Source organism: Chiloscyllium plagiosum, unplaced genomic scaffold (assembly GCF_037043375.1).
Source record: "Chiloscyllium plagiosum isolate Xiang-an unplaced genomic scaffold, Cpla_swu_hap1 HiC_scaffold_29, whole genome shotgun sequence".
Taxonomy (NCBI): domain Eukaryota; kingdom Metazoa; phylum Chordata; class Chondrichthyes; order Orectolobiformes; family Hemiscylliidae; genus Chiloscyllium; species Chiloscyllium plagiosum.
In genome coordinates this window covers 31997208-32009710 of record NW_028270167.1, presented here as the reverse complement: position 1 = coordinate 32009710, position 12503 = coordinate 31997208, and the positions used below count along the sequence as shown (strand labels likewise).

The window sequence follows — 12503 nt, the reverse complement described above, 5'->3', positions numbered from 1 at the left end:
ATGTGGATGCACTGGTTACAAAGGGCCAACAATGTCTCTTCTTTCTCAGGCAGCGAATTTGGCATGACAGCGAATACCCTTGCCAACTTTTAAAGGTGCACCATCAAGAGTGTTCTATCTGGATATATCACTACCTGGTATGGCAACTGTACCATTCAAGATCGGAGACAGTTACAGAGAATGGTGAGCTCGGCCCGGACAACCACAAAAGCCAACCTCCCATCTTTAGAATCCATCTACCAGGCCCACTGTCAAGGAAATGCCACCAGCCTTCTCAAAGATCCATCCCACCCTGGCAAGTTTTTCTACAACCTCTACCATCAGGGAGAAGGTACTGAAACCTGAACACAGGTACCAGCCGGTTTCGAAACAGTTTCTACCCGACTGTTGTTAGAATACTGAATTGGTTCATAAACACCGAACATTCGCCTGTACCTATGTTTTTGTTTTTGCAGGTGTTTACCTAATATTTACTTATCTATGCTACGAAACTGTGTGATCAGCCTGTATTGCTCACAACAAAAAGCTTTCCACTGTGCCTCGGTACCCGTGACAATAAATTCAATTCAATTCAATTCACTTGCTGTTTCCTGCCCATGAGCCATTTCTCTACCCATGCCAACGTACCACCTCTCACACTATGGGCTCTTATCTTATGACTTAACCTTTTGTGAGGCACCTTGTTGAACACTTTCTGGAAGTCCAAATGCATTGTATCTGCTGGTTCCCCTCTATCCAAACTGAATAAATAGCCTTGGCGAAAGTGAGGACTGCAGATGCCAGAGATTAGAGTCGAGACTGAGGTCCTGGAAAAGCATTAGCAGGTCAGGCAGCATCTGAGGAGCAGGAAAATAGACATTTTGGGCAAAAGCCCTACAGCAGGAAAGGCTTTTGCCTGAAACGTCAATTTTACTGCTCCTTGGATACTGCCTGACCTGCTGTGCTTTTCCAACACCACACTCTTGACCCTGAATAAATACCTTTGCCAGTCACACCCAACACCTATGAAAGAATAAAGGGAAGAACAGGTCTGGACCAAAACCACTTTGATGGGCATCAAATGAAAAAAAAAGTAATATTTGTATCCCCAAAACACCAAAGTATTGTATTATGTCTCACAGATAATGTGCACCACACCTTTAAGAGATATATTCATGATATCATTATTGTGTCATAGAATGTGATCTGATAGCATAAAGGTCTCAATCGCCATCTTCCTGTGGCCATCCAGAATCATAGAATTTTATAGGATAACAAGGGTCTGTACTAATACCTAGCTAGTCCCATCCTGAAGGCTTATCTCTGTAGGCCTCTCAGTTCACCCCTTTCAAAATATATCCATCTGTATTTTGAAACCGCCTACGGAATTCACCTCCACCACTCTCCCAGGCAGCATTTCTAAATCCTAACAACTCTATGTGTAAAGAAGTTTCTCCTCATCTCACTCCTAGCTCTCTTGCCGACAATCCTGAAATTGTGACTGCATTGGAGTGAGACATTTGGTTAAAAGTAACTGGAAGGTAACCAAACATGGATTAGGTGAGGAGGCAGAGCTCCCGTGAACTACTACAGCTGGTACAGATCAGGGTGAAGTATGAGTCCATTGATAAATAAATGTCTCCCAAATACCACATCATATCACAACACTAATCTAATAATCAAATGAACTAACTACATATCCTTAGAGTTTGAATTGCTTTAAAGTGAATTTCGCAAGAGGTCATTCAGCCCATCAAGCCTGTGCCAGCTCATTGAAAGCTCTTGAACTGATCCAATAGTCCCAAACCCTGAGTTTCCTTACAGCCCTGCACTTTTTATCCTTTTCAGAGATTTAATTGAAAAATTTCTTTCTGGAAGTTACAATAGTAAATGTTCCCACCACCTTCTCAGGTATTGACTGTCTTTTTAAATTTGTGCTCAGGGTCTCGGGACTGGTGGCATGGTTATACTTATTGCCCGTCCCTTGCTCGCCCTGAGAAAGTGACAGTGGTGGATCACCTTGAGTTGCTGCAGTCCTTGTGAGGACAGTACAACCACAATAATATCCCTCTGAGGTTTGAGTACTGAAAACCTGAGCTGCAGTCAAATTTGCAGTTTATTCACTGAAGGAGAGGCTTTAAACACAATCTGTCAAATGTGATTTACCTGACGACGGCTAACTGAGGAATGAAGATTCTCTCTCAAATCAGCAGTCTTTTGTTGAGGTGAAGAATGCCAACATCATATTGATTGACTCGATGTAATTTGCATTAGTTTATGACAGACAGGAACAGGCATTTCATTGCTATTGTTTCCATTAAAAAGGTTGAAAGATATAAATAATTGAATACAGGTACACACAGCTAAAGCCATGTGGGGAAGCTCTTTTCATTGCAGTATGTGCAGCTCGCTCTTTTTCCCTCCTTTCTCGACAGTGCTAACCCAGTCTTGTATCTCCTCGAGTTTCCACATGATGAGGTAGCATTTTGGGTCATTCTTCATTTACAAACTCAGTGGTTAGCACTACTGCCTCACAGTGCTCGGGACCTAGGTTCGATTCCAGCCTCAGGCAACTGTCTGAGTGGAGTTTGCATGTTCTCCCCATGTCTGCATGGGTTTCCTCTGGCTGCTCCGGTTTCCTCCCACAATCCAAAGATGTGCAGATTAGGTGAATTGGCCATGCTAAATTGCCCATGGTGTTCAGGGATCTGTAGTCTTGATTTGGAGATTCTGGTGTTGCACTGGGGAGTACAAAGTTAAAAATCACACAATGCCAGGTTTATTTGGAAGCACTAGCTTTCAGAGTGCTGCTCCTTCATCAGGTGGTTGTGCACGTTAGATGTATTAGATATTTTAGATTAGATTCCCGACAGTGTGGAAACAGGTCCTTCAGCCCAACCAGTCCATAACGACCCTCTGAAGAGTAACCCACCCAGACCTGTTGGGAATGGGTCTGGCTGGGTTGCTCTTTGGTGGGTCGTTGTGGACTGTTGGACCGAAGAGCCTGTTTCCACACTGTAGGGTTTCTATGATTCTAATGCACATGAGATGAGTAAGGCTCCACCTGTAGTGTGGGATGCTTAGAGAATTTGTGCCTTCAAGCTTTTGACTGTTATAGAAACATTCTCACCAGAAAATGCCCAAGTGTAGAACATGAGCAGGGAAGCAAATTAGGTTCAACAATGAGACCAGCAACAGTTGAATAGCCTAGTAATGTAGGATAATGAAATTGTTGATATATTTATGACATATACAATGAATCACTGACATCTGCATGACACATGCTATTGAGACTCAGAGGTAATGATGGAAGGTAAAGTCGCCATAGTCTGGCCTGACCATAGGGCTGCTCTCTCAAGTGGTAAGTTTAACCTGGAGGTCATCATGCCTCAAGTAAGGGAAAAGGTTGAAAGGGAGAGTCCTTCGTAGAAACCTGAGGCAGTACAGGAATTGAATTAACCACCATTGGCATCACTTTGCATTGTGAGCCAGCCATCCAGCCAACTGAGCTAATCAAGTCCCTAAAGGATAACTTGAACAAGAAAGCTCTGTTGCAGAGATCAATATGCTGTATAAACATGCGTAAATAAAAAAGAGTTTTTGGAACTCCTGAGAATCAGACATTGGTCACTCTCAGGTAAGGCATGGACTGAAAGGCAGCACACTAAAAGTGGAGACATTGCAGTCTGAAGGAGCAGTCTCTAAGCAGTACAGAATAGAATCCCGGATCCCAAACCTCATGGCAGCCGAGCCAATGAGGACTGATCAGGTGGTATAAGTAAAGACAGATCAAATCAAGCCACACATGAAGAACTGGTGAAGAATTGGAGAATCATCAGTGGACCATTAAACCCTAGGCAGATCAGCGCTTTCAGGAGAGAGAGCATAAAATTGTAAAATAAATGTTGTATATATATATATATAAAAAATAGTGCCTCAAACATATCAAGCCTCATTAACAATCATCTCATTGACTATTTCAACACGTACTTGGGTCTCTTATGTTAGACCTACACGGGTTATGAGACTATTCATACTGTAAGCATAGGCAAATTAATCCTAATCCTAATTATCATATACATCACTTGTCCTGCTAGGGCTATAGTATTAGTAAGGTACATTTTACACATACAGAAATGTAATATGATTAAAGTCAACAGTTTGTCTTTAAAATTTTAATGATGTGGAATTAGCAGTTGTGAAGCGTGAGCTTAGCTGGTTAAAACAGGCAAAAACTCAAGGGATAAAGGAGATTAAATACCGAGCACAAACAATAGAATTCACAAACGCTATTTGAACACGAAGCTGAGTAAATCAACCAACATCAAACACATCCTCATCTCCCTAAAGCCTGAACAAATAGGCACTAACTGGAAAATAAACTAACAATTAGCTTTTTCTGTAAAAGACATTAACTCAATAAACAATCCAACACAACTCTCTTTTACGCTCTGTTTATCTGATTATACCCCAACTGTGCTGGATATTGGGTTTAGGGCAGTTTAGTGTGGAAAGCATGACTTGTAGCATTAAGGCACCCTATGGGAGACAATATAAGGCAACTAAAGTGCAGAAAAGAGGGATTTAGGAGCAGCCATTAAGTTCAAAAGCACAACCCTTAACTACTTCATGAAGAACCTTAAGCAATTCAAACCTGGACCTTGATGGATAACATAACCTCTCCCACACTTAAAAATTAAATTTTGAATTTATATAACACCTTTCACAACGTCAACACACCACAGTGTGTTTTGAAATAATGACATCCTCTTAAAATATAGTTACTGCTGTGGGGTGAGAAGTAAACTCAGCCAAAAGGGTGGTATGGTGGCTCAGTGGTTAGCACTGCTGCCTCAGGGCTCCAGGTTCAATTCCAGCCTTGGGTAACTGTCTGTGTGGAGTTTGCACATTCTCCCCCTGTCTGCATGGGTTTCCTCCAGGTGCTCTGGTTTCCTCATGCAGGCCAGGTGAATTGTCATACTAAATTGCCCATAGTGTTAGGTGCATTAGTCAGGGGAGAATGGGTGTGGGTGGGTGCCTCTTTGGAGGGTTGGTGTGGACTTGTTGGGCCAAAGAGCCTGGGATTCTAATTGAAGTTTTGCACAGCAAGATCCCGCAAACAGCAATTTGAAAAGTGACCAGGTGATCTCTTTTAGGGGCTGATAAGGAATAAATCTGGCTCAGGACATGAAGCAGTGCTCCTCTGCTCTTCAATGAACAGTGCCTTTAACAATAATGGATAACGCTCACATCCAATTGATAGGCTAAATTTGAGTTGACTGCATTAATCTAAACATAAAAGTAAAACAAAATTTGAACAGATATCAGTTCCATTGTTATTGCAGAAGTGAATTTAATACAGATTTTTTTTTGATGGGCCAAATGTCCTAATTCTGCTCCAATATCTTTCCAATTCACCTGACGTTATTAGCAAAAAGACCTTGTTCAATAAAACAAGGAACTGTGGATGCTGAAGATCTGAAACAAAAACAGATAGTAATAGAGAAACTCAGCAGGTCTGGCAGCATCTGTGGAGAGAAAGCAGAGTTTCAAGTCCAGTGACCTTTCCCTGGCTTACTATCAACCACCCCTTTGTCTGCTTAACTTTCTTGCTCTCGCTCCTGGTTTTGGCTCCACCAAGCTTTCAACTACTACCAACCACGCAACCCCACCCCCCACCAACCCCCAATTCCTTCTACCAAAGGGAAAGGATAAAAATGACAAACTCCTCCATACATTTTGTATGGAGTGGATGGATGAGAGCAAACAATTACTTAAGACCATCCTATGGCTCTGGATAAAGATGTTGATAGTAAGACATCAAAAAAAAATGAATGGGAAAAGGACAACAAAAAGGAACATGCAAATAAAATGATTAGAAAAATAAATTTCAAGTCCACGTGAAACCTTAATATGAATACAGGACAAAATATGTGCAAAGATTTGTAGCTCGGGTGCTCGTTGTTGTGGTTCTGTTCGCCGAGCTGGAAGTTTTTGTTGCAAACGTTTCGTCCCCTGGCTAGGCAACATCATCAGTGCTTGGGAGCCTCCTGCGAAGCGCTTCTTTGGTGTTTCCTCCGGTGTTTATAGTGGTCTGTCCCTGCCGCTTCCGGTTGTCAGTTTCAGCTGTCCGCTGTAGTGGTTGGTATATTGGGTCCGGGTCGATGTGTTTGTTGATGGAGTTTGTGGATGAATTCCATGCTTCTAGGAATTCCCTGGCTGTTCTCTATCTGGCTTGCCCTATGATAGTAGTGTTGTCCCAGTCGAATTCATGTTGCTTGTTGTCTGCGTGTGTGGCTACTAAGGATAGCTGGTCGTGTCGTTTCGTGACTTTTGAATAGTGTCCTGATGCAGCTTCGTTTGTGTGTGTTGGGGTGGTTACTTTCATAGTTTAGGACTTGGTCTGTGTGTGTGGCTTTCCTGTATACTCTTGTAGTGAATTAAAAGGGCCACAACACACTGCAGTACACCAAAACTGCAAAAAGAAGAAGAGGAACACCTATACAAGGTATTCGCCAAAAACGGATACCCGTGCAACTTCATCAACAGATGCCTAAGAGAAAGACCACGGAACGAGGACATACCACAACCAAAAAGACTAGCCACACTACCATACATTAGGAGCATCTCGGAACTGACTGCCAGACTACTGAGACCCCTAGGACTCATAACGGCACATAAACCAACAGCCACGCTCAGACAACAACTCACCAGAACAAAGGACCCGATACCAAACATGAGCAAGACGAATGTAGTGTACAAAATCCCATGCAAGGACTGCACAAAACACTATATAGGACAAACAGGAAGACAGCTAACAATCCGCATACATGAACATTAACTAGCCACGAAACGACACGACCAGTTATCCTTAGTAGCCACACACGCAGACAACAAGCAACATGAATTCGACTGGGACAACACTACTATCATAGGGCAAGCCAGACAGAGAACAGCCAGGGAATTCCTAGAAGCATGGAATTCATCCACAAACTCCATCAACAAACACATCGACCCGGACCCAATATACCAACCACTACAGCGGACAGCTGAAACTGACAACCGGAAGCGGCAGGGACAGACCACTATAAACACCGGAGGAAACACCAAAGAAGCGCTTCGCAGGAGGCTCCCAAGCACTGATGATGTCGCCTAGCCAGGGGACGAAACGTTTGCAACAAAAACTTCCAGCTCGGCGAACAGAACCACAACAGGACAAAATAATCACCAGGACTAACCTTAGCGTATCGAAGAATATTATATGCATGCAAATTTGGTGCAATATTTTCCCAAGATGAGCACTCCATCACTTTGGTCATTTATATGTCATACAGTGATAATCATCTGTTGAATTCATAGGCAAAAGGTTTTCAGAGATTTACAAAGATTTTATTGTAATCATATAGTGTGGTACAAACAACAGTTGCACCTTTCCCTTTATTTTAGAATTAATTAGAAGTGGCTTTATTGTCAAGCACTTGAATCAGTCCAGTGAAAAGTTTGCAATGTTGCCACTTATGGCGCCATCTTAGATACAGGATACCTGGGTACACATTCTTAAATTTTTGCTACAGAATTGAAAAAAAACAATAAATAAAAGTCCAGCATAAGAATAAAAAGTTTTTATAAAGTACTCGAAATACAATTCTTTTCACTTAGCCTCCAGACTGCACTGGGCCAAATCTCCAGACCAGGCCTGGCTTCAAACTTCGAGGCCTTGTCTCCAATCTGCGAGGACCTCCACTCCCCTGTGCTAGCCTCTGGTCCAGGACTTGTCCCCCGGACTCGCCTCTTGTGCCGGTCTCTGGTCCGGGACTTCCCCCCCCGGACTCGCCTCCCTCATGGTGGCCTCCAGTTTGGGCCTTGCCTCCAGGACTCCTCAGCAATGGCCTCTGTTCTGGGAGTCGTCTCCTCCATTCCCTCCAGATAAGTTTAAGAAGCTAAAATATTGAAAGAGAAAGAGAGAAAAAAGAAAAGATATGGGCAGAGCTCTGGCTGCAATGTCCTACTCTACCACCATTTTGCACCATGGACCCTTCTATACCCTTCCCCTGCCCAAAAGCACTACCCTATTGTGGAAGAACTCAACTCTTTTATTTGAATTTTGAATAAAAAACCCCATCAAGTCACTCAATGAATGAAACAGATTACGATTTACAGGCACTGCTTACCAGGGACAGTGTAACAATAACAAAAATCAAGAAGATAGGAAAAGAGGGCAGGACTAAATCAGAATGGAAGTGTAGGGGGAATAATGTGACCCAGGCTCTTAGACATTTTTAAGCAATGCATGAGGACATGGAATACCACACAGCTGGAGCAGGTGGGACTTGAACCCAAGTCCCCTTGCCCAAATAGAGAAAAAATACCAATGCAACACAAGGCTCGATGCAGTTCAGCTTTTGTTTTTCCTTAACCCAGATCTCTCAGTCCAAGGGTAGGGACACTATTACTCCACCACAAGAGGGCCTTCAATTCAGCTCTTTAATTTTAAAGTTCAACAAGTATCAAATGCTCTCAATTCACTATGGAGCTGATTTATTTGAGCTTCAAAGACACCTATATTTTACACTTAGCTAGTGTACTCCACATTGTCTGACTCCACTCTGTCTCAGTTCAACTGCTGATGAAATCCTCATTTCCACCTTCATTACCTCAGGACTTGACTATTCCAGTGCTTTTTTGTCCAGCCTCCTCTCTTTCACTCTCCATAAATATAAGCCCATTCAAATCTCTGCATCTCATAAGCTGCACTAAGTGCCTTTCAATTTTGTCACAATTCTTGCTGAACTACTGCTCCCCCTTGATTTCAAATCCCTCTTGAATCTTAATGTCCTTGTCTCTGTAATCATTTTTGGATCTACAATCCTGATAAATACATGCTCTTCTCCAAGTATCGCATCTTGCGTATCCCTAATTTTAATTGCTCCATCATTGGTGACTGTATCGTCAGTATTCTTGGTTTTTCTCCTTTCAATGTTTCAGTTTCCTTGGGGTTCACCACAATGCTGGTTGATCACCTTCTCAATCTTCCTCCAGTCAGTCACACCCATTCCTCTTCCAATCCTGTTGCGTTTAAGTGTCTCATCATTACATCTTTCTGTTTGGTCTTAACCCTTCCTCCTCTCTCCTTGATGGTTTAATCTCTGCCATTCACTTCACCACCTTTTTTTCTCCCCACAACAAACCACCAGCCCATTTCAATCTCTTCTCAATTTCTTTCTTCAATGCTCTCATTGTCTTCACTGACCTCCTGATGTGCTCATTCCTAATTTTCTCCTCACTCATGCTCCAAAAATCCATCTCAGTATCTGTATTTCAATAGCAACATGTCATTGTTTCTATCACCTTGATGTTATCTAGATTCTGCCACTAAACAATAAGGGTGGTCTCTCGTAGGTTTGTCCTTTCAGTTCCAGCAATGCATTTTTAAATCACATAAACATTCCATTGTATTTCTTCCAATTGCTCCAACCATAACTAATTCATTCCTAATTTCTATTTTCACGGTTGCATTTATACACACCACTGATCCAAGGTACTTGAAAATATTTACTTTCTGCACCCACCTTACTCTGTCCCTCATCTCCATGGGTCATATATTGATTCTTCGTTGACCAATCAATATGTTCCTGTTTGCCAGTGCTTTTCTCCTGTTCTCCAGATGCATGTTCTTTGTCATCATTACCATATAGGTCAAAGACAATTGCAAACATCTTTGACCATGACACTTCCCATCTCAGTTGCTTGGCTGGAATATCCATAACAATCAGGGAGAGGCAGGGGCTCATTGCCAACATTTGGTGTAATCCAACTTGCCTTCAAAACTCTCACTTCCCCCAAACTGCTTCCTACTTTTATATGGTACTCATTGTACATGGCCTGTAATAGTTGTATGCATTTCTCAGAAACTCCATGCATTCTTGCACATCTCCAGTCTTCCTCCCAGGCGTGCAATTGTATGTCTTCACTAGATTGATTAATACAATCTTCACGTTGCATTGACCTTCCTGATATTTTTCCATTACATTCTCAAAAGAAAAGTGGCATTTATGCTGCTTCATCCAGGCATAAATCTGAATTGACCTTCATGCATTTCCACTATTTTTGTATCCTTCAGCAGACTAAGCTATGAGGTATGGCATTCCTTTCCTAATCCACTCTAAACCCAACTTCCTTTCTTCCTTTAAGACACTCATTTAAACTTACTCTTTTAACAAAACGTTTGGTCATCTGCCTTGCTTTTTCATTATGTGCTTGGGTATCAGCTTCACAACTGTGAAGCTCCTTAGGCCATTTTTCAATGTTAAAGGCACTCTGGAAATGCAAGTTGTTACTGTAGCAATTATTTCACAGGAGTAGACTTCAAATCTAATAATCTACACTGAGTATTTTTTTGTGGAATGTAACAAGGTAGTGCACATTGTCTGTTCCTAGTTGCCAAGTGACATTTAGAGATAATTACACCATGAGGGATTACAATTTCACATGGCACATCCCTCAGTTCAGAGTGAATTAGTTTTGTATCTTCAACAATTCTACAACTTCAATTGTCATTTTACTGCTGGCAACCTACAAAAATACCTGTTTATTGAACTCAATTTCACAATTTGCCAATTTTTAACTTTTAACTAATGACCTCTGGTTTAAAGTCCACCATGATGACCACTAAGATAAGGGAAAATAATACCCAGAAACCTTGGGAAGTTAACCTGCTACGTACTGTATGGGATAGACTGCATGGGTATAAGGTTGTTCATCCATCAGGAAGTAAGCAACAATGAGGAATAGTGACTCAATTGATTGTAAACATGATTCCTGTTCCACTTCATGAACAGAATTAACCTTTGCACCCTCCCTCTAAGCCTGTGCATCCTAGATAATAATTGTTCTCTCATGTATAGTTGACTGATGGACCTTGATACTGACGTTTTGGTGGGGCTGTATTACCATCCAACCTTGCTCCTCTTGATGGTAACCGTGCTTCCTCTGGAAGAAGATAGGGAGCTCAGTTGTATGTGTTGATGCTTCTGTAGTTTGATCCATGCCTTCTTGATACCTGGATTGGAAATATGGGTGTGCAGGCCCTTTTTGAGAGAAAGATGCTATGAACTCCCTTTCCCTTTTCCAGTAGATTAGACTCCAGGCCAAGAAAACAACATTACAAAATGACACCTCATTTCAGCTTTTCATGCATTTAAGTCTTCACGTTTATCAACCAAGGAAGCATGATAAATTTCATCTTCAAGGGACGGATTGGGGTCTCGGAATGCTTTGGATATTGGAAGCAGCCATCCAGCAGCCCAATCGTGGGAACACCCTTTGTGATATTATCATAGACAGGCCAACTGACCACAGGGAATCATGGCTGGCTGACCCTAATATTGTCCCCCATCAGATGATATACACCAATCTCCAGCCTTGAACCTTGGACAGAGATTGAAAGTTACCAAGAACCCAAACTTATTTCGTAAGGACTCCACTCCCATTCCTGAGCCCAATTGTGCATTCATCCTATTGCCAATTGAAGCAAAATAACTGAGCATGGGAGATTCATGTGAGCTTCCTGATCATGGCTAAGCCAGTTGATGCACTTACCATCAAAACATTGGACTGACTGTCTCACTTTAAACATCCTGATAAGAACACCATGGATGAAATCTTATAGGGATTTTGATGATATGGACTATGTGCGGAAGAATTGGACAAGAAATCCATTGAGGTCCATCTCAATATGAAGATTATCTTGCTCCATCTTTCATGCTTTTCAGAAGCGGTGCGGCAATATTCTCAGGTGAGGAAAGATACCTCTTTATGGGGATTAATGCTTATTAAAGCCCTTGTTAACACCGCAACTTGCCTCACTAATAGTCAGCCTCTCATCTTTCTCAATCCGTAAATGCGTTATATGCTGGGAAAACCCAACCAGGAAACCAGAGTGAGTATCTGGTGGATCAGCTCAGTGCCGGCTCCAAACGACCTCCATGTTACCTGCGACCAAGATGCAGCCCAGGCACACATCATCGTCCTTGGGCATTGGCATCCATCATCTACCAATCTATCATGGTCATTCCGGCACTTTCGTATAATGGGAAGTGCACTCTGGAAGCACAGATTTGTATTGCAGGCTACATCAACAAACTAGCATTAAAAGGCTGCAGCAGTGATACTTTCAGCACAGGCATCCAGTTCATGGACTGGACTAGGTTACATGACAAGGATACTGGCTTGGTGCCTTAGTGCTCATACACTCAGCACTCACCTGCATACTAATAGAATCTCTGCCTTGTCTTGCTGTGCCAATGAGCACAGTCAAAGAAACAGGGAGCATGCTGTGCTGGTAAGCAGCCTTCAGTCCCGGGGCATACATCTTAGAGGACTGAACTATACTGCATCAATCTCATACTCACTCCATCAGCCAGCAGCTCATGTGGCAAACGCTGTGTATGGGTAGCAAGCAGGCAGCCTTGTCTCAAATTCTTAGGGGAGTAGTTCTCAATAATGTCCACGAAGGCACGAGGCAA

General features: G+C 42.3%; 1 long non-coding RNA gene across 1 annotated transcript in view; it reads right to left on the bottom strand.

The window, feature by feature from the left end:
* Positions 1-7795: 7795 nt before the first annotated feature.
* LOC122540721 (uncharacterized) overlaps positions 7796-12503 on the bottom strand; it is a 48920-nt gene continuing 44212 nt past the window's right edge. The window contains exon 3 of the long non-coding RNA XR_015752054.1: positions 7796-7919. This is a non-coding gene — a long non-coding RNA (uncharacterized LOC122540721). The remainder of the gene's footprint in view (positions 7920-12503) is intronic.